The 21,056-nt window shown below is 47.8% G+C and overlaps 1 protein-coding gene across 4 annotated transcripts in view; it reads left to right on the forward strand.

Annotated features, from left to right (window-relative positions):
• The window catches only part of RNFT2 (ring finger protein, transmembrane 2), a 60,284-nt gene that overhangs the window by 18,196 nt on the left and 21,032 nt on the right, over positions 1–21,056 (forward strand). The gene's annotated exons all lie outside the window — the stretch shown is intronic.

A 21,056-nucleotide genomic window follows, 5' to 3' on the forward strand; every position in this document is an offset into this window, starting at 1 on the left:
GTTCAGTGCCCCTTGGGTTCTAGATGCCCTGAACCTCTTCCTTCATAGCAGTTGTGGCACTTTGTTGAAGGCAGGAGACGTGAATCCAGGCATGTGAGGAAGCTGGCTCCGCACTGACTGCCTGGAATAATAATGGCTCGCAGTTATTGAGCACCGACTGTGAACCTGAGACTGTACTAAGCACTTCATGTATGCATTACCTTATGTAGCCTCTTGCTGTTCCTCTCAGGGAGGTACAGTTCCTGTCATTCATGAGGAGGAGATGGAAGGTTGAGCAGGCAGACAGCTATTAAGTGGTGGAGTTGGGACTCCAGCCCAGGGCTTCAGCTTCGGGGCCCAAGCCGTACCTCACAGTGGGTATGGGAGAAAGATAAGGAAAACAGATAGAGAATGGTTACTCATTGCCTAGTGCATTCTGGTTCTTGCTAGATTCTTTCCCATGTCTTGACTCGTATAAGGCTCTCAACACCCCTCTGAGTGAGAGAGAGATTATTATCACCACTTTCTAGATGAAAAGCTGAGTACAGTCATCCCTCAGTATCTGCGAGGGATTGGTTCCAAGATCTTCCTCGGATACCAAAATCCGTGGACGCTCAAGTCCCTTCCATTTGCTCCTCCACATCTGCGGTTCTGCATCCTCGGATTTTCTATGTGAGATTGGTTGAATCCACAGACGGAACCTGCAGATACAGAGGGCCCACTGTATTCATTTCCTGTGGCTGCTATAATAAATAACCACATGCCTGGGGCTGAAAACAATAGAAATTTGTTCTCTCACAGTCCTGGAGGTCAGAAGTCCAAAATCAGTGTCACTGAAACGAAGTCTAGGTGTCAGAGGTGGGGGGGGGGGGGGCGGTGCTGGATGTTAGGGGAGGATCCTTCCTTGCGTCTTCCAGCTTCTGGTAGCTGGCAGCATTCCTTAGCTCATGGCAGCATCACTCCAGTCTGCCTCTGCGGTCACCTGGCCTCTGCTGTGTATGACGTCTCCTTCTATCTGTCTCATACAGATACATGTGACTGCATTTGGGCCCCACCCAGACAATCCAGGACACGCTCCCCGTGCCAAGAGCCTTAACTTAATTGTGTCTTCAAATACCCTTTTTCCAGATGAGGTCACATTCACAGCTTCCAGGGTTTGGGACCTGGTATCTTTGGGTGGCCATTCTTTCACTTACCCTGTACTGTGGCTGAAAGAGGGGTGAGATATTTTGTCCAAAAAACACCCAGCTGGTCAGTTATAGAATCAGAATTCACATCTTCCAACTCCCAAGGCCATGGCCACGTCAGGAGATCATCTGCCCAGCACTGAATGGATGTCGGAATTCCTGGGCCATTCCTGACCCTGCCACTTTCCAGCCATGGGGCCTTGGGTGAGTCACTACATGTGCCTGAACATGTTTCTTCCCTTAGAAAATTGAGATGTTTACAAAACCCCGTTTGAGATGCTGCAAACATAAAAAGACTTTATGTATGTGGGTGAAATGAGGGGTGGGTTGTCATTGCCTGGAGAGGAAGCAGGTGAGGCTTTGCAGCCCACCTGCCTATCCAGCATCCTTAGTCTTCCTCTCACTCTCTCCTGCCCCTCTTCCCTCTGTTCCCTGTGCTTCAGCCAGACCCTTCTTCTTTCATTTCCTTCCATACACCAACTAGTGCCAATCTGACATGTGGTAGATGTTCTATCCCCATTTTCCAGATGAGAAAACTGAGACTGAGTAACTAACCCTTACAGCTTCCAGAGTCAGCTGTGTGCTGCCCTTCTACCTCAAAGACCCTTTTCCTTTCTTGTGTCTTAACCACCTCCTGCTCCTCCTGCAGATCACAGCCTCTTAGAAATCTCCCCTGCCCCTTCAGGTGAGGCATGGTGCCCCTACTGGGGACTCTCACAGCATCCTGTACTTCCCCTGTTCTAGCACTCACCACCCTGAGTGTAATTGCTTGTTTAATTGTCTGCCTGCTCTGCTCGACTGTAACCTCTGTGACAGCAGGAAATGAATGCATCTGGTTTCTTTGTTGATGGATCACCAGCATCTGATGTGCACTCGGAAGCATTCATTGTATGTATGTATATATGTTTGGGTGGGTAGATGGATGGGTGAATGGATATATAGGTAGATGGATGCATTGGATGGCTGGATGGGAAAGTTGGTGGATATGTGGACAGATGGATAGTCCAGTGATTGTGTGGATAGATGGATGGGAGATGGATGGATGGATATTTAGATAGATGATGGATGGGTACTTGGATGGATGGATGGATGGATGGATATTTAGATGGGTAGATGGATATTTAGAAAGATGGACAGACAGGTTGGTAGATGGATGGGTGAGTGGATGAGTTGATAGTCTAGACAGCTACACTAACTCTCATCACCTCCTCTTGTAACCTCAGTGAGAGCTTAGACTCCATTGTCAGCTCAGCTCAAACCTCTCATATATGGTAGGTGTCCAGATACCTCTGTCATGAAGACACCAAAATCTACAAGGCAAAGTAGTACTCACTTCCCTGTGCTAGAAAGGAACATGCAGCAAACCTTCAAAGAAATGCAGCAACCAGACCGATAGTAATAAATGCAAGTAAACCTTGCCGAACAATTACCAGGAGTCAGGCAGTGTGTTAAGCACTGCCATTTGTTCAAGAAATAGTTACTAAATGCCAGAGGTGTGCCAGGCACTGTTCTAGGCACAGGGATACATCAGTATCAAAGTACAAAGTAGACAAAAATCTACATACTCATGGAGTTTATAGTCTACTGAAGACATCGTCTTGTTTAACCTTAGCAATCCTGGGAGGTAGATACTGTTGATATCTCTCTGCACAGAGCAGAAACTGAGTTAAATAACCTGCCAGAGTTTGCAAACCTCAGCGTAACAACGCTGATGGCAATAGGAACAGCTGATGTGGAGTCAGCCCTGCACGTGGGCCAGGCCCTGCTCTAACCCTTTTCCCTCTGACATCTGTCTCACAAGGCAAGTGCTGTTGTTTTGTGGGTTTTTAAAAAATTGAGGTAAAATTCACATAACATCAAATTAACCAGCAATCATTTTATTTTATTTTATTTTATTTTATTTTATTTTATTTTTATAAATTAGAACTGACATTTATTTGTTTATTTTGGCTTCGGTGGATCTTCAAGAACTGACATTTATTTATTTATTTGTCTGTTTGTTTATTTATTGAGGCTGCGCTGGGTCTTTATTGTGGCCTGTGAGCTTCTCTAGTTGTGGTGCACAGGCTTAGTTGCGGTATGTGGGATCTTAGCTCCCTGACCAGGGGTCGAACCTGGGCCTCCGGCATTGGGAGCATGGAGTCTTCCACTGGAGCACCAGGGAAGTCCCAGCAATCATTTTAAAGTATACAATTCAGTGCCATTCAGTACATTTATGGTGCTGTGCAACCATCACCTCTATCTAGTCCTAAGAGATTTTCATCACCCCAAAAGGAAACCCCGTACCCATTCAGTCACTCCCCCTTCCCTCTGGCCACCACCAATCTGCTTTCTACCTCTACGGATTTACCTGTTCTGGGCATTTCATATAAATGGAATCATACATTACGTGACCTTTTGTGTCTGGCTTATTTCACTTAGCATCATATTTTCAAGATATATCCACATTGTAGCAGAAATCAGCACTTCGTTCCATGTTAATGGCTGAATAATATTCCATTGTGTGGATAGACCACCCTTTGTTTATCCATTCATCCACTGATGGACATTTGGATTGCTTCCACTTTTTAGCTATTGGGAATAGCAGTGCTTTGAACATTTGTGTAGAAGTATCTGTTTGAACACAGTTTTTCTGGGTAAATACTTAGGAGTGGAATGGCTGGGTCATATGGTAATTCTGTTTAACTTTTTGAGGAACCACCAAACTGTTTCCCACAGCAGCTACACCATTTTACACTCCCAGCAGTTGCTGGTTTTATCCCTGTTTTCCAGAGGAAAACACAAACGCAGTGAGAGGTTAAGAAGTAGCCCAAGGTCACACAGTGTATGAGTGGCTGAGTGGGGATTTGAACTCAGGCAATCTGATTCCAGAACCCTTGCTCTGGGAGGGAGTTACTAGACCACACTCCCTCCCACGGAAGTTCTCTGGATGTGCTTGGAAAATTCCTCGGAGTTGACTGAGGAGCGATGTCCCCGTACACCATCTCTATAAAATTCCCCCAAGTTCAGGCAATGGCTACCTCACTTCCTTCCCTTTCGACGGGCACCGCTGGGGGCCAGGGGGCGGGGATGGGAGGTGGCACCCCTTCCCTGCACCTCCGAGGTGTGGGCGACAGTTATTAATGCCTCCCTGGCAACTGTCCAGCTCCCTTTTTCTGATTATTATTATTTTATTCGGCGAGATTAATGTGCCAGGTCAGAGCATAATCCAGCCTGTAAAAAGTGATGTGAATAGTCTCCTCAAGATAAATTGCAGGCTTGGAAAAGGTTCGCAGCCTTTCCTTGCCTGTCTGAGTGCTCTCCCGAATCCTCATCAATCCTTGTCTGGGCAGAAGAAAAGGACGGGTCTTCATTTGCAGCTGGTGGGGGGAGGGGGGAGAGGAGCACATCTGTCAGGGACCCCTAATGGCTCACAGCACAGATGCTCTTTCCTGCGCCTCCATGCCGTCCACTGAGAGGGTGGGTTGGTTTTTAATATTATAATTATATTGGAAGGGCTTCTGCTATTTGGGTTTGCTTGATGGCCCCACGGTCCCTGATGTGTGAGGCTGGGTGAGCCGCTGATTCCCACGTGCCTCTGGACACCAGAGGGTCTGTCCGGGATCTTCTCATACCTGGGCCTCCCAGGACAGCCATGCTCATTGGCCGGCCAAGAAGGGGGTGGGTTAACAATGACGGCCACCGATCTATAACCTCAGTCCCAAACCATCACACTGGCCGGGTGTCTAGACCAGCCACTTGTCATCATAGATCCAGATAACTTACACAGTTCATACATCTTGGCCCTGCCTGATCAGGCTCCTACCCACTTCTCCAACCTCATCACCCAGGACTTGTCCTCTCCCTTGGCTCACCCTGGACCAGCCAGCACCTTCCTTCTCAGGCCCTTCGCACTTACCGCTCCCTCTGCCTGGGGAGGTTTTTCTCTATGTTCCCAAGGCTGTCCCCTTCCCATCATTCAAGTGTCACTTCCTCTGAGACTCTGTCGCCTCCCTGACCACCCTGTTCAGAGTGGTGGTCCCCAGTTTGCATTACCCCATCCCCATTTTATTTCCCTCCTCACGTGTGCCAGTATCTGAAATGATTGGATTGTCTTGTGTTTATTTTCTGTCCCCACTATTCAAGTATAGACTCATGAGAACAAGGACCGTTAGGTCTGTCTTGACACATGGATATTACGGGCTGAATGAAGAGCCTCGTGTAAATTTCCTGTTAGGGGGTTAAAACTAGGCCTGCTGCTACCCCACCACGTAGAGTTCTTCTCAGACACATCCCCTTTCTCTCCTCAATCCAGTGGACATTATTTGGGACTTATTTGCTTACAAAGGCAATGCTAGGCCCTGAGAATATAAAAACAAGTAAGACGCCCTCCTCACCTTCTTGTACTCCCTGATTCTCTGCGAGTGAAACTTTTGTTTTAACCTAACCCCAACCTAGTTAAGAAAGCAAATTTTCTTGTCCTGGAAAATTTTCTTGACACTCCAACTCCTGGCATTAATAGTAGTAATAATTTAAAACTTGACTTGTCCACATTGCTCCTTCCTTCTGTTAAAATGAAATCCTCTTGGCTTACGATTCTAGAAATGCACTGTCCAGTATGACAGCCACAAGCCACAGGTGACTATTTACATCTAAATTAATTAAATTTAAAATTCAGTCTCTCAGTTGCACTGCTCGATAGCCACAGTGTTGAGCAAAGCAGATGTAGAACATTCCAGTGGACAGCATTGTTCTAGAACATTCTCAGGGCAGGGTTCGTTCAACCTCTCACTAGCATAGGTAGCAGGCAGCTGCCATTCTGCCCATTTTTCAGATGGAGAAATATAAAAGCAGGTACTTCCCTAAAAACTCTCAGTAGCGGGTGTGTCATGAGTAAACACTGCACAGCAGGAAGAAAACTGGCCTTGAGTCAGCAAAACTGGGTTCAAATCCTGGTTCTTGGACTTACTACCTATGTGACCTTGGACAGGTGACCTCACTCTTTGGAGCCCTTGGCTTCCTCATCTCTTAAATGGTTGTTTTTATCCCGTTAAGGTTATCAGAAGGTAGAAGGCTGGGTATCCAGTTGCTGAGTGGATACTAGGACTAGCTGTATCAGAAACAAGGAAACGTTTAGCTGACCTGTTTCTCCAAAAAACACAGCATGTGACCAACTTCCTGTCTTTTCCCATAAGAACGGGAAGGAGGAAGCCCTTCCCATGTCTGAAATCATCTTAGCTGACCCCTAGTGCAGCCTGCACAGCCAGCCCCTGGATGAGAGGTTTCCACAGGACGCAATTCCACGAGCTTTCAGCCCCAGTGGTTCGTGTCTTAAGTACAGGGGGAAGCAGACAAGAGCAAGAAAGGTGGTTTTCTTGGATGTGAGAGCCAAGAGGATTCATGAGGCTTTTTGTGCCATTAAAATCCCTCTTTTCTGGGCCCTGAACCCAGCACTTTTGCTCTCAAAGTGGTTTCCCATTGATTGAGTCATGTTCTCTCCTGGGGGTCAGTCATTCCTCTCTCTCTCCCCTCCCCTCCTGAGCAGAGGCAGGTCTCCACCAGGGCAGGTCTGAGTTGGCTAGGTCTCAGCTGTGGTTCTCACAGTACATCATTCTGTGTATAAAAGTGCAGAACTTCTGGAAGAGCCAGTTGTACTTGCTGCAGCTTCCCACACAGCAGGGCTAGAAGGTGTTAAAGCAGTGGTTCCCAACTAGGGGGACGTTTGGCCATTTCTGGAGACGTTTTTGATTGTCATAATGGGATGGGGGGTGGTGCTGGTATTTAGTGGGTAGAGACCAATGATGCTGCTAAACATCCTACAGTGCACAGGACAGTCCCCTGAGACCAAGAATTACCCAGGCCCAAATGTCAGTAGTGCCAAGGTTGAGAAACCCTGGATTAAATGTTCGTTTTACGGGCTGAATTGTGTCCCCCGCAAAAATTCATATGTTGAAGGCCTAACCCCGTAGTGCATCAGAACGTGGCTATATTTGGAGAAAGTCTTTAAACAGGTAATTAAATCAAAGTGAAGTCATTAGGGTGGGACCTAATCTAATATGACTGGTGTCCTTATAAAAAGAAAATTAGGACACAGTCACACCACACAGGGAAGACCACGTAAAGACACAGGGAGATAACAGTCATCTGTAAGCCAAGGAGTGAGGCGTGGAGCAGATACTTCCCTTACAGCTCCCAGAAGGGACTTGCACCCTGTTCTCAGACTGCTAGTCTCCAGAACTGTAAGAAAATTAATTTCTGTTGTATAAGCCCCCCAGTCTGTGGTACTTTGTTATGACAGCCCTAGCAAATTAATATACCCACAAACCAGTTTACCTACAGTACTGGGCCCTTTTGAGAGTGTTTTTGTCACCTATTCACATGTCTCCCAAGTATTCCCCATTCCTCTCATTATTGAGGATACTTCATTTTTTTAATGCGTTATACAATCACAGGGTTCAGAAGTCAAAACACCAAAAACAATATATGGTGAAAAGTCTCCTTCCCTGTCCTGCCCCCAGACACCCATTTCCCCCTCCCCGGGAAATAATCATATCATCCTTGACTCTTTTCATAGCTACCATGCACATATACAAGCAGACCCATGTATATGTTCTCCCTACTCATCTTCATGTAATCAAACAGTAATATTCTATACACAGCTCCCACCTTGCTTTTTTTTTAACTTAACCATCTATGTTGGAGATTGTTGCAGACAAATACATATGTAAAACACAGCGTAACAGTAAAAAGCCAGACTGCCTGGGTTCAACTCCTGTTTGAGAAACCCTTTGCCATTTACCAGCTGTGTCACCCTGCAGGTTCCTTCACCTCTGCGGGCTTTCACTTCCTCGTCTATAAAATGAGATCACAATAGTATGGACCCGAGTTAGTTTTCAATTGCTGCCTATCAAATTACCACCAACTCAGTGGCTGAAAAACACACCCGTTCATTAGTTCACAGTTCTGTAGGTCAAAAGCCAGGTGGGCTTGCCCGTGTTGTCTGTGTAGGGTCACATAAGGTCAAAATTAAAGTGTCAGCTAGGCTGGGCTCCTACTGGAGGTTCTTGAGGAGAACTGACTTTCAGGCTTATTCAGGTTGGCAGAGTTCAGTTCTGTGTGGTTGTAGGACTGAGATCCCTGTTTTCTTGTGGGCTGTTGGCCAGGGGTCACTGTCACCTCCCAGAAACCACATTCTGGTCTGTTCACGTGGCCTCCTCTATCTTCAAGCCAGAATGTGCTTCACATCTCCCTGGCTTCCCCTTCTTTTTTTAAAGGGCTCGTGATTAGATTAGGCCCATAAGATATTCACCCTCTGGGACCCTGATTAACCTCACTGAGCCTCAGTTTCCCCATCTTTAAAATGGGAATATTAGGACTCACAACATTGTTGTGAGGATTAAGATAACACAAGTCAAATGATGGCTGGTTAGTTATGCTTTTTTTTTTTTAGTATAATTGATTTACAGTATTGTGTTAGTTTCAGGTGTACAGCAAAGTGGTTTGGTTATACATATATATGTATATATCAATTTTTCCTTCTTTCCATTATAGTTTATTACAAGATATTGAATATAGTTCCCTGTGCTATACAGTAAATCCTTGTTGTTTATTAGGTACTGTTATTCTAAAGAAAGTAGAGAGCATTTGCAGTTACCCATTTATAGTTCAAGGCGAGCAAGAAAGTCAGAATCTAACCAAAATCAGATGGAAGAAAATACCATTTACTAAACTATGATTCTGGGGCCTTGGGGAGATGTTGATAGGCATTTTGTTAAAAGGTGTTCCATGGTCAGAGGACTTTGGGAAATGCTTTAAACTTTATCCTCCACTTGCCACAGTAAAGGCTCTGAGAAGTCCTGCAGCCAAGAAAATTGTTTCACTTTGTTTTCCCTGACATTTTCTCAACTTATTAACCATGGAACCTTGTATTAAGGAGCACAATATGCTGCAAAACCTAGTTCAGAGATAGACTACAACTTATGGACCCAGTGCTTGTTTTTATAAATAAAGATTTATTGGAACATAGTCATGCTCATTCATGTATTGTCTGTGGCTGCTTTCACGCTACAATGGCAGGGTTGAGTAGTGGTGACAATCTCTGTGGCCCAGACAGCCTAATCTATTTACCATCTGGCCCTTTAAGAAAAATTTTGCTAACCCTGGTCAGGAGTTTGAATTCATTTGCATTCCTAATTCCTTCTAGTTTGGCCTTTGCAGGAAAGTTTTGTCTGAGTGGGGGACTCAGTATTCTGCAGCACACAGATACTTTGGGAAATAGAAGACCCCAAGGAGTGAAATGTGGCCAGGAGTCTGTGCTGGAAGCCATCAGAAGTGAATTTGGCCAACTTAACTCTTTGAAATCAGGAGGCTAATTTTAGTTTTACCCCAAGGCATCAGATGTTCACACACAACCCTAGGATTTGTTCTTTCTTTGCTCTGCTTGACGCGTGTAGCGCAGGTGCCCACTAATCCCTAGAGCAGCACTGAATCCAGAGATGGCAAACACCCTAGGAGCTACCATTTGCCAACCTGTGCTTGTGTCAGGAATCACTAAACAATCATGACCCTGCTTTACCCAGATACAGCTTTCTCAGTGCAGCAATCCAGACAGCCTCTACCAATCAATGTCAGCACAAAAGATGAAGCCTAAGCCTTTACCTTCAGTTCTTCCTTGTTAAAGAAAGTGGAACATTCTGACCTCTGCAGAGCTCTGTGGCTTCTCAGCTGTTTGGATGAGGCCCAAGGGCTACATTCTGCCTCCAAGGGACACAGCAGGGACAGTCTCCTCAAGACTATTGAGGAGAATCTTCTTAAAGTCAGCTGATTGTAGATGTTTCTCAGACTTACAAAATACCTTCACAGCAACATCTAGATCAGTGTTTGACTGCATAACTAGATACCATAGCCTAAATTGAAACATTAAACTAAACATCACAATCCCCCATAAAACAAGATATAGACTTTGGGACTGAGGCCAATGCTTTATTGTGTCAAGGAATTATCCATAAACTCCAGTTTATTAAAATTTTGAAAGTAAAAACTGATTGTTGAATCTGATCAAAAATCATTTGATTTTTCTCCTTAGATCTGTTATTATGAAGAATGGCATTAGTAGGTTTCCTATTAAGCCCTGTATTCTTAGAACAAACTCCACGTGGTCATAATAGATTATCTTTTTTATATGCTTCTGGATTCTGCATGCTACCATTTTACATGGGGTTTTTGCATCAGCTGTCGTTAGTGTCCCTCTCCCTTCATTGGTGAGCATTTCCAATTCCTGGAAATTGCTCCTGTCACTTTCACTTACATCTCATTGGCCACCACTCAGGCACAATCACTGCATGGGAGCTGGGGAGCATCTTCTTGCAGCTGGGTGCCAGTAGACTTAAGCAAAAATCAGGATTCTTATTTTGAAGGAGGAAGGGAAGAACGGACCTTGGGAGGCACCAGCACCCTCTGTCCCGGGATGATTATTCCTGGTTTGTAGATGAGGAACCCGAGACTCAGCAAGGTGTGTTCACTTACCCAGGGTCATACAGCAAGTCTGTGGGGCAGAGCTATGGCTTATGGCTAGGTCTTCAGATGCCAAGGGAGATGCCCCCAGGGACCCACAGTAATAACATAATCAATATTCTGTGATAATAAGATATAGCAGTAACAAGTAGCCAGTGTGCTTAGTGCTGTTCTAAATGCTTCATAGGCATGAACTAATTTAATCATCACAACAACCCTATGAGATAGATATTTATTACTCCCAATTTGCAGATGTGGAAACGGAGGCACAGAGAGGGTAAGTGACTTGCCAAGGGCACACAGCTGGTAAGTGGCAGGGCTAGGATTTGAACTCAGGCAGTCTAGTTTCAGGACCCCCACTGTTAACCGCTCCCCAGTCCTCTCTGCCCGTCTTTCCCCACCCCTGCCCTCCTGACTCACTTACCCCAGCACGGATGGCCGCAGCAGCCTTGCTTCGTGCAGCTGAGGGACAGCCAGAATCGCTCCCTACCATCCAGGTGCCAGAGTCCCCCCTCTCCCGGCCCCTCTGGTCCATAATCTCCTCCCTCAGCCAGCCTGACCCCCCTTCTGTCTCAGAGGCCTGTGTATCATTTTTTGTTCTTGTCTTGTTTGTTTCCCTTCCCTCCGTTCCCTGGGAGACTCTCAAGGGCTACATTCTGCCTCCAAGGGACACAGCAGGGACAGGGCCCAAGCGGGCACCCAGGACTTCCCGCACCCCAGCCTCCGCCCCTGGGAGGGAGGGGGGTCTTTTGCGTTATTTGTTTATCTATCTAGCCCTGCTCAGCTCCACACCCCCCAAGCTGGTGCTCCCCACTGGGGAAGATGAAAAACGGCTTCAGACAGTGGGGGACAGGGCTTGTCGCATGACCCCCACCGTTTAATTCCCTTTAATTCATTTTCTATTGAACCAAATGATACTGTCTGTTTTTAATGGCAAACACTCAACATGGAGGAGGGGCGGCCAGGCCTCCTCCTGGGGAAATTAGGAGCACAGCTGCTATTTAAACTCTCCTCCACCTGCCCCCCTAGCACTGGGCCCTTGGAAATCACTTTCCAGGTTGAAAGATGATACCTTTCACCAGTTCAGATGGTCACTGGGTATGCAGGGAGCTGGTGCGGCTCCCGCAGCTGTAGTCAACCTGTCTTAGGGTGGCCGGCCCATCCCTAGGCCCACGCTTCTCTGGGAATAACTGGGTACTTGGGAACAGGGCTGGGGCCGTGGCTGTTGTTGGCGCCTCTACTGCCCGGCCCGCCACTGGAAATTTGGGGCAGGTACCTGGCCCGAGCAGGACCCATCCAGTGCCCTCTTCCAGGGAAAGAGGAACACAGAGGCTGGTTACATTCATTCACTCAGCACTTGGGAGCAGTGTCATGCATCAGTCTGTGTTTTAACCAGATCCCCAGGTAGTTCGTGTGCACGGGAAAGTTGGAAAAACACCGGTCAAGAGGAGAGGATTTTCCACTTTGGCTGTGAGGTGGCCTGGTGATCCCGCGCTCCCTTGAAGCCTGAGAGAACCCAGAAGCCTTCCAGAGTCCCTTTTGGCTCTGGTGGGTCAGAGTCAGTTTCAGTTCCTTGCAGGCAGAGAGAACTTGAACATTTACACCACTTCCCTTGGCAGAGGCTGGAGGGATTCAGAGGCTTTGGCGTGCTGGTGGCTTTGGCAGGGGCCAAACCACCATGATTAATGCCCAGTTTGGACATTCCGGAGGCCCCCCCAATCCCTCAGAGGCTGGGCTATACTCCTGCCCTCCTGTTCACAGACTGTTAGACCCAGAAAGACCTTCTTATTCTACACGTGAGGAAACCAAGGCCCAAAAGTTACTGCTTCCAGATCACATGATTTATCCTCTCATATATTCATTCTACAAGTATTTATTAGCCATCAACAGAGTGCCAGGCACCCTGCTAGGCACGGGAGCTACCCAGACCTAGCACGTTCAACCTCAGAGCTCACAGTCTGATGGGGTGATAGGCAGGGAAGCAGAGCCCTCTTGGAAAACAGAGATGGTACCTAAACCAGCCCCCAGCAGAGTCTTTTTTGATAAGGTGACCTTGGAACTGAGTTTTAAAGGATGGGTGGTAGTTAGCCAGGCAAAAGCAAACCAAAAGGGCAGGCCAGGGAGAGGGGACAGCCAGAGCCACGGTACCAAAATGGAAAGCAGTTTGGCGAATGCATTTTCCCAGGTAACTGTTGAATATCTCCTCCCTACCAGACTCAGCTCCAGGAGGGCAGGGGTGACGTCTGCCGCGCTCGTGTTGAGGCGACCTGTGGTAGGTGTGTAGTGACTCTCAAATGAACAGAGGAGTGATGCAAATGGCTGGTGTGAATTTGCATTCAGCACGAGCAGGGAGGCCCTGATCCCTGGCTCTCAGGCCCACCCTGTACCTTTCTACACCACATTATGGCTGTGCAGGAGCAACCCCTGCTCTGGGGTGCTGCGGGGATTAATTAGCCGGCTAAGTGGTGATTACTTTGCTCTTCTGCAGCTAAATGATGAGGGAGGCAGCCAGACTCCCTGAGGTGGCCTCGGAGGCGTCCCCTTTACCTCCTCCCTCCCTCCGGGTGGGGGCCTGGAGTTGCGCTGGGGGGCCTGCCGCTCTGCTGCTTTTCTGGGGTTGGCTTCCACTGCTGTGGGTAGGGCTGCCCTGCTCTCACATCTCCTCCAGGTAACCCCAGGGGCAAGAAAGGGGGTTAGAGCTGAGATTTGGTCCGAGGAGCCCACCACTTCCACTTCTCAGCTTCCAGCTTGTCCAAAAACATTCCAGAGTCATTTGGAAAGACCTTGGGCTCTGGAGAGAGATGGATCCCAGTTTGAACCCTAGTTCTGCCATTTCCATCAGTATCACCTCTGGCCAGTCACCTCCCCGCTCCGTGCCTGAGTTTCCACATCTGTAAAAGAGATAATGCTGTTTCCCTCGGGTTTTAGGGGAGATTTGAGATAAGCTAAAAAATAAATTGAGACAACACAGGTGGAGGTGATTTCAGCAACTCCTGACACGTAGTAGGTTCTCAGTACGTGTGTATATGTTTCTCTTTTTGTGCGTTCTCCCCTGTGGCACCCACAGGTCAGGACTCTGCTGGAGCTTAGAGATTGGAGGTAAACACCAGGCCTACTGCTCAGTGGCTGAGAGCCCACTAAGGCTTGACGGACCCCTGCCTCTTCTCCTCGGGGCTTAGGAGTGCCAAGGTCAGACCTTGAATGGGCCAAAGAAGGAAAGAAATGTTACACTTCCTACCCTGGCTGGGTCTTGGAACAGCCTGGCTTTGAATCTGGCTTTGCCACTAGCTGTGTACCTGAGGGCTTTGAGCTTCCACTGCCTCCTCTGCGTATGGGGCTAATAGACAATATTACCCATGTCAGAGAGGAGCCCAGTGAGGAGAGAATGAGCTCATGGATTTAGAAGGCTTAGCACAGAGTTTTCAGTGCCTGCAAAATCTTTGCTCTGAGGGTAAGAGCTGGTCCTGCCTTCAAGGGGTCGACAGAGACAGGGAGGGAGATACACACAAAAGAACAAGGACGGGGCAGAGGGAGAGGCACCCGGATCACAGAGACTTATTCTCTGCCGTGTCCTTGTTCAAGGTCCCTGGCACATTTCGTCCCTACATAAATACGTGCTGAGTGATGGCAGCAGGGGCAGCGGGATGGCTGAGGAGGGGAGGGGCGAGTGCTCTGTTCCTTGATGAACTTGACCGGGTTGCTGCAGGTCTCTGGGGCTTGGTATTACCCAGAGCAGACTTGTCCCCACGCTAGATGAGGCGGAGGCTTCCCTGCAGCCACCTTCTGTGTCCAGGGCTGCTCTTATTTTAAGAGGGGGAACCATAATCAGCCCCATGGTTTCAGCGCACTGGAGTCCTTTTCAACACCTGCCTGTTCCTTGCCTCTCTCTCCAGCCTAACATCCCATCCGTCACTTGCCAGATGTTTTGAACTTCTCTTGGTCCCTCCCCCCACCCCCATCATTGCTCCTGTTCTCTCACCTCCAGGCCTTTGCAGTGGCTGTTCCCTCTGCTGGGAAGACTGTCTCCCTGGCCCCAGGTGGGCCTGGACCACCCACCTTTGTGCTCCCACGTATTCATCGTGTGCCGTTGTGACTGCTGGCTTGTCTCCCCAGCTAGACTGCAAGCTTCGTGAGACCAGGGACCAGGTCTCCCGTACATTTCATTTTTTCCCTAGTATGGTGTCTGGCATGTAGTAGGCACTCAAAACCACAGACATTGACTAAGTAATTAGTTAATGAGAATGTTGCAAAGGCAAACTGAGTGCGCAGTGAGTTGAGTGGGTCTCCTGGACTTGGAATCAAACAAGCAGGCTCCATCTCAGTTGCTCCACTTATTAGCCATGGGACCTTGGGTGAGTCAGTAGACATCTCTAAGCCTCAGTTTCCTCATCTGTAAAATGAGGATGGTAATCATACTGATGTGAAGAGTAAACAAGATTATGCTTATGAATGAAGCCGTCTAATCACTGCAGCTCAGTAATTTACTATTTATTATCACTGTAGCCACAATATACTATTTACTGAAAATACAAGGTAAGCAGAGGAAAGGGGGCCCTGGAAAGCATGACACCACCCCTACCCCTGTTATTACCTAGGAACAAATGAGGATAAGAATTGTCATTGCAAAAGCCAATCACAGCACACGTACTACATGCCAAGCACCATCCTAGTCTCTTTACACCCATCCATCAACCCATTCATTCGTTGAACCAGTATTTTTTTGAGCACCTACTCTGTGCCAGGCCCTGTACCAGGTCCTAGGTATATAGCAGTGAATAAACACAGTATCTGCTTTCAAGGGACTTACGTAAACAAAAGGCTGAAATAAATAAGCAATATATCGGGTAGAGAAAAGTAAAACCAGGAGTGTCGTGGTGGCGGATGCTGTTTTAGATAGGGTAGCTAGGGAGGCCTCACTGGGAAGGTGACATTCGTGCAAAGACTTGAAAGAAGCAAGAGAATATGCCATGCCGATATCTGGGGAAGGGTATTCTGGGCAAGGGAAATAGCACGTGCAAAAGCCCTGAGGTGGAAGAATGCATAGCAAGTTCAAGGAGCAGCAAGTCAGTACGGGTGGAGCAGAATGCAGAGCAGGACCAGACTCGTGGGTGTGCGACCTGTGCAGAAGGGCCCCACACTTGTTTTAATGATCTGCTGTCACCGTCTTGAAATTCTAAACTTTTTTTAAAACAAGGGGCCCAGCATTTTCATTTTCCACCGAGCATTGCAAATTAGGTCGCCAGTCCTGGTCATAGGAGATGCAGTCAGAGAGGCGGTAGGGGACCACAGCACCAGATGCCACTCCCAGCCCCAAGCGTGATTTCTGGCCTCCTCCCATCCTGCCCTAGATCCAACCCTTCAGGGAGAGGCCTTAAACTAAGATTCTCTGACCATTTGGTCCTGACACTATCCTCACGACAGTGGGAACTAATACAGGGTGTATTAGTTTCCTCTTGCTGCTGTAACAATTACCACAAACTTAGTGGCTTAAAACAACACAATTTATTCTCTTACAGTTCTGGAGGTTAGAAGTCCAAACTCAGTCTCATGGGGCTAAAGTCAAAGTGTCCGTAGGGCTGGTTACGTCTGGAGGCTCTAGGGGAGAATCTGTTCCTTTGCCTTTTCCAGCTTCTGGAAGCTGCCTGTGATCCTTGGCTTGTGGCCCCTTCCTCTGTCTTCAAAGCACATCTCTCCAACCTCTGCTTCCTTCACTCTGACCCTCCATCCTCCCAGATAAGAACCTTTGTAATGGCATTGCCCCCACCCCACCCCTGATAATCCAGGATAACCTCCCTTTTCAAAATCCTTAAAACTAAATCACATCTGCACATGCACAAAATTTCTTTTGCCATGCAAGGTAACAGTCACAGGTTCTAGGGATTAGGATGTGGGCATATCGGGGGAGCCATTACTCAGCCTGTACCACCTCCCGCACTTTATAGAAAACTGAGGCCTAGAGAGGCGCTGTAACTTGGGCAAAATCACCCTCCCAGAAAAGGGACAGACCTGCAGTTGGGTCCCGTGTCTATCTAGTTCCTGTCATGATCTCTAGACCACCAGGAAGGAGGCACCTTCTGCCCATCGTGGCCTCCCTCTCCCCACGCACCCAACCCCCAGTGCTTTAGGAGGTAGACAGGCTTGGGAAGTTGTGGCCCAGAGCATTTGTGCCTAAGATTATAGCTGACATGGGGACAGATAAGCACATCCATCCACCTGGGACTGGGACAGAGGGAAGAGGCCGCCTTTCTGCAGCAAACAGGGTCCCAGGCCACTTCGGGCTTAATCATCAACACCTTATAATTAGGCCTCTCCTGGGTCCCAAGGAGCAGGGCCCTGTTTGTAAGGAAGCTCCTGATATGCATGTTGCTGGGACACGTGGCCTGGGCCCTTCCTGTTCATGGGGCGGAGGCTTTTCAATCAGGCGAACCAGAGCCGATGAAGTTGGGCGCCTGACTGCTGCTGTTGAGGGGCAGATTTCTCCTCACAGCCTAGAGACTCCTGTGCGGCCTCAGCCCAGCCCCAAGGGCTCTCTGTCAGTTGGCCCCTGGGGCCACAGCACAGAGGCCAATCCCAGCCATTGGCATGGAAGCCAGAAGAGCAGAGAGACGACCAATGTAGGAAATTGGAGGTCGGAGGGAGAAGGTAGCAGGTGTTTTCACCGGCTCTGGTCTTTAATAACAAGTCTGTAGTTATCAGAAGGTAGGATGTAGTGGTGGGTAAGAGCATCCATGCTGACATCGGACAGACCTGGATTCAAATCCCACCTCTGCCACTTATTAGCTCTGTGACCTTAGGCAAAATGACGACCTTCTCTGACACCGAGCCTCAGTTTCTCCCAAGATTTGGTGGTTCAGGCTAGTGGGCAAACCCAGGTTCATTTGAGCATAAAGCTGGGGTTTATTTTGTACCTTCCAGGAAATTGGGGGTACTAATTTGCCCCCTGCCTTATGGGGTTGTTATAGTCAGTTTAAAAAGCAAGCAAGCAAATGTTCTGCTTGTGGTTTTTTTTAAGATAACATGTGTAAGGTGTATACACACACACACACACACACACACACGACTTCTTTCGTCTAGCTTATGAGAGACATATACACTTACTAAATGGGAAACAAGCCTTTCCATGCAGTCTGAAAGGCTTTCACTCTTATTTGGGCTTTGAACACAGTTTCATACAGCTTTCAGTTAAACTCGGAAAAAGTAGGTTTTTTTGCAGGTTTTTCAAACATTTCACTGGCTACTCCAAATCCTGTGTACAAGTTCCATACATTGAAAGAACAATCTGTACAAAACTTCGTTCACCTAGCTTGTAAGAAACATACATTTTCTGTATGGGAAACAAGCTTCCTTCCTACTCTGTGAATGGCCTTCATCTTACCTTTAGAACACAGAGATTCATGCAGCTTAAAGTACCTTAGATTCTAAGGCTTAGAAGAGCAGTATTACAGATCTCTTAAACAATCTACTACATGCATCACACTTCAAATATATCTTCCGTTCTATGAAAGAACACGGTGCATAGTATTTCTTTCTTATAACAAGAAACAATGTGTTCTGTGTCTGTAAACAATAAGTACTCATGTATCCAGCTTAAAAAACAGAAAATTAATTGTGGCTTAGAAACTCCCTGTGCCTACCCCCTGGGTTCCATCCATCTCCTTTCCTCCCTTCGCACATAAGAAACCACAGAGTTTTGTGGTTACCACTCCCTCATTTTCCTTGTGTCTGCTTTTCTGTAGTTTTTATGTCTCCTTCCTTGCTGAGCTATTAGTAAAGATCCGAGGAGGCATAAGCATGTATAACTTCCTCCCTTCCATACCTGATTTCCTACCAACTTCCTCCTCCTGCCCTCTCCTCTCTGTTACCAAGCAAGGACACTGCTGGCTGGGAAACCAGAACATCAAGCTTGTCAGTACCGTGAGTAAACTTACAATTAATAGGCTGTGAGTGAGCACCAAAGGGACTTTGCTGTGAATAAAGCACATGTACAAAGAGGCTTGGACTTCCTAGAAAGTACAAAATAAGCCCACGCCTTATGCTCAGATGAGCCTTGGTTTCAATATCAGCACTACCCACCAGTCTGAGCTAACAGTTCTTTGCACCCACTCTAAAAACATTTCTTGAGTGTCTGTTGTATGACAGGCACTACACAGGTGTGGGGATGCAGTGGTGGATGAAACAGACAGGGTCCCTGCTTTCATTGAGTTGGGGAGATCACCATTAAACAAACACACAAACATAAAGCTACAAAGCACTAAGAATAAAATAAACACAGAATTCATGGAGGACTCATTTAGGAAGATGGGAATGCCTTTCTCTGTGGAAATGATATTGGAGCTGAAACGTGTACTTCCTTGCCATCTATCTGCCTTTAGTTAAAATAAATTCAGGGGAATTCCATGGCAGTCCAGTGGTTAGGACTTTCCACTTCCACTGCAGGAGCCACAGGTTCGATCCCTGGCTGGGGAACTAAGATCCTGCAAGCAGTGCGGCACGGCCAAAAAATAATGGTAAAATAAAACTTCATTCAAAAAACAAATTCAGTTTTCTCATCTGCCGAATGCAGCTGGAAATGACCCTCTCACAGCTCTGCTCTTGGTAATGGCCGTGACTCAGTGCCTGGCTCAGCCACTCGGTAAATGTCATCCCCCTCCCTCCCTGTTGACCTGGGCAGTGAATATTGCTGGAGATTGAATGAGGTGCTGTGTTAGTGAGCAGTAGGTGATGGAAAACCTGCTGCCGGCAAAGGAGTTGGGACGCCCTCTAAGAGGGTCTCACTGGCCCCTCTTTGACTTCCTTTGATGGCTGACCCCAGGAGGGAGGGAGAGAGGTGAGAGGGTATATTGTCCACTGTCAACAGGAAAGCTCATCTTTTGCTGGGGAATGTGGTATACAGTAATACAAAGACGGTGCTGTAGAATCCAACCCTAGCTCTGCCACAAGTCATTTCACCCCTCTGACGAAGCCTTCTGGTTCTCATCCACAAACTAGTCCATAATATACCTCTCCTGTGGGTTTGGCATGTGGAACAGTGACTTTTAATATAAAGTGCCCAGCACATCATGGACACCCAGCAAGCGTGGCCATGATCACTGTTCCCACCAGAGCAAGGAGGAACTGGGACAAAGGAGCAGAGGTTTGGGGTGCAGCAAGGGAGAAGAAAGGGAGAGCCACCCTTTCCTACCTTGGTAACCTGGGGCAGGGCCTTTACCCCTCTGAGCCGTCAGTTCCCTAGACTGTCAGACAGCTAAGAATAGAACTTCTTTCACTGGGCGGCTGTGAAATCATGCGTGCAAATCGCCTCGCACTGCGCCTGACCTCAAGTCCTGGAGAGCTGGTGCAGTCACTCCCTGATAGACACGTGGCCTGAGGGGTGAAATGTTCAAATAAAGTGGGCGGGGCAAGATGCAGCAAAAGAGTGGAGAGGGCAGCTTTGCCCTTCGCAAACAGCCACCTCCTTTGTCCCTGAAGGCTGAAGAGCCGGGGGCTGGGGGCTTGCTTGGTACTGATGCTGGGCGCCCAGAGGTCCCGGCCCGGAGCCGGTGCGCAGACCCGGGCGGGCCCGGGTCGCGGGGCTGTGACCTCATCGCCCGGCGCCGTCCCGCGGGACCATGAGATCATGAGATGCTGGCTCTCGCCGAGGAGTCGATTTGTTGGTAGCGCGGGGACTGCCTGCCGCCCGTTGCGGTGATCTCATCGGGGCCAGGGAGAGGAGGAGGCAGGAGGCCCGGCCCGCCCGCCCAACCCGGAGGGGGACTGACGGGCCGCTGGCCGGTGACGTCACCTGCAGTGCCCGTTGCCAGGTAACGTGCGGCCGCCTGCCTCTGGCCCCGCCCCCTCCGACCCCGCCCCCCACCTGCCGCGCTCTCAGCCTGTACCCAACCTGGCTCACTCTTCTTTTTTTATTTATTGAGGCATAAATTGCATATTGTAAAGTGATCTAATAATAAGTATACAAGCTCGATGAGTTTTTACATATGTATGTATCCATATGTAAAATATGTACATGTATATCCATATGTGTCAAGATATCACCAGCACTCTCCAACAGAAATATAATACGAGCCACATAAGCAATTTACAGTTTTCAAGTAGTCACATTAAGCAAGCAAAAAGGAACAAGTAACATTAATTCTAATAATATATTTTATTTATCCCAGAATGTCCAAACTATTATCATTTAAACGTGTCATCAGTATAAAAAATTTTAATGAGCTATTTTACCTTTTTGTTGTTTTTCTAAGACTTTGAAATTTCCTGTGTATTCCATACTTTCAGCACATCTCAGTGCAGATTTAACCACATTTGAAGTGCTCAATAGACACATGTGACTACTACAGTACTATCTGTACTGTATTGGGCAGCACAGATATAAAACATTTCCAGCACCCGAAAGGCTCC

Source organism: Aethalodelphis obliquidens, unplaced genomic scaffold (genome assembly GCF_003676395.1).
Source record: "Aethalodelphis obliquidens isolate GAN/ISIS:26980383/991018 unplaced genomic scaffold, ASM367639v1 scaffold28, whole genome shotgun sequence".
In the NCBI taxonomy this organism is placed as follows: domain Eukaryota; kingdom Metazoa; phylum Chordata; class Mammalia; order Artiodactyla; family Delphinidae; genus Aethalodelphis; species Aethalodelphis obliquidens.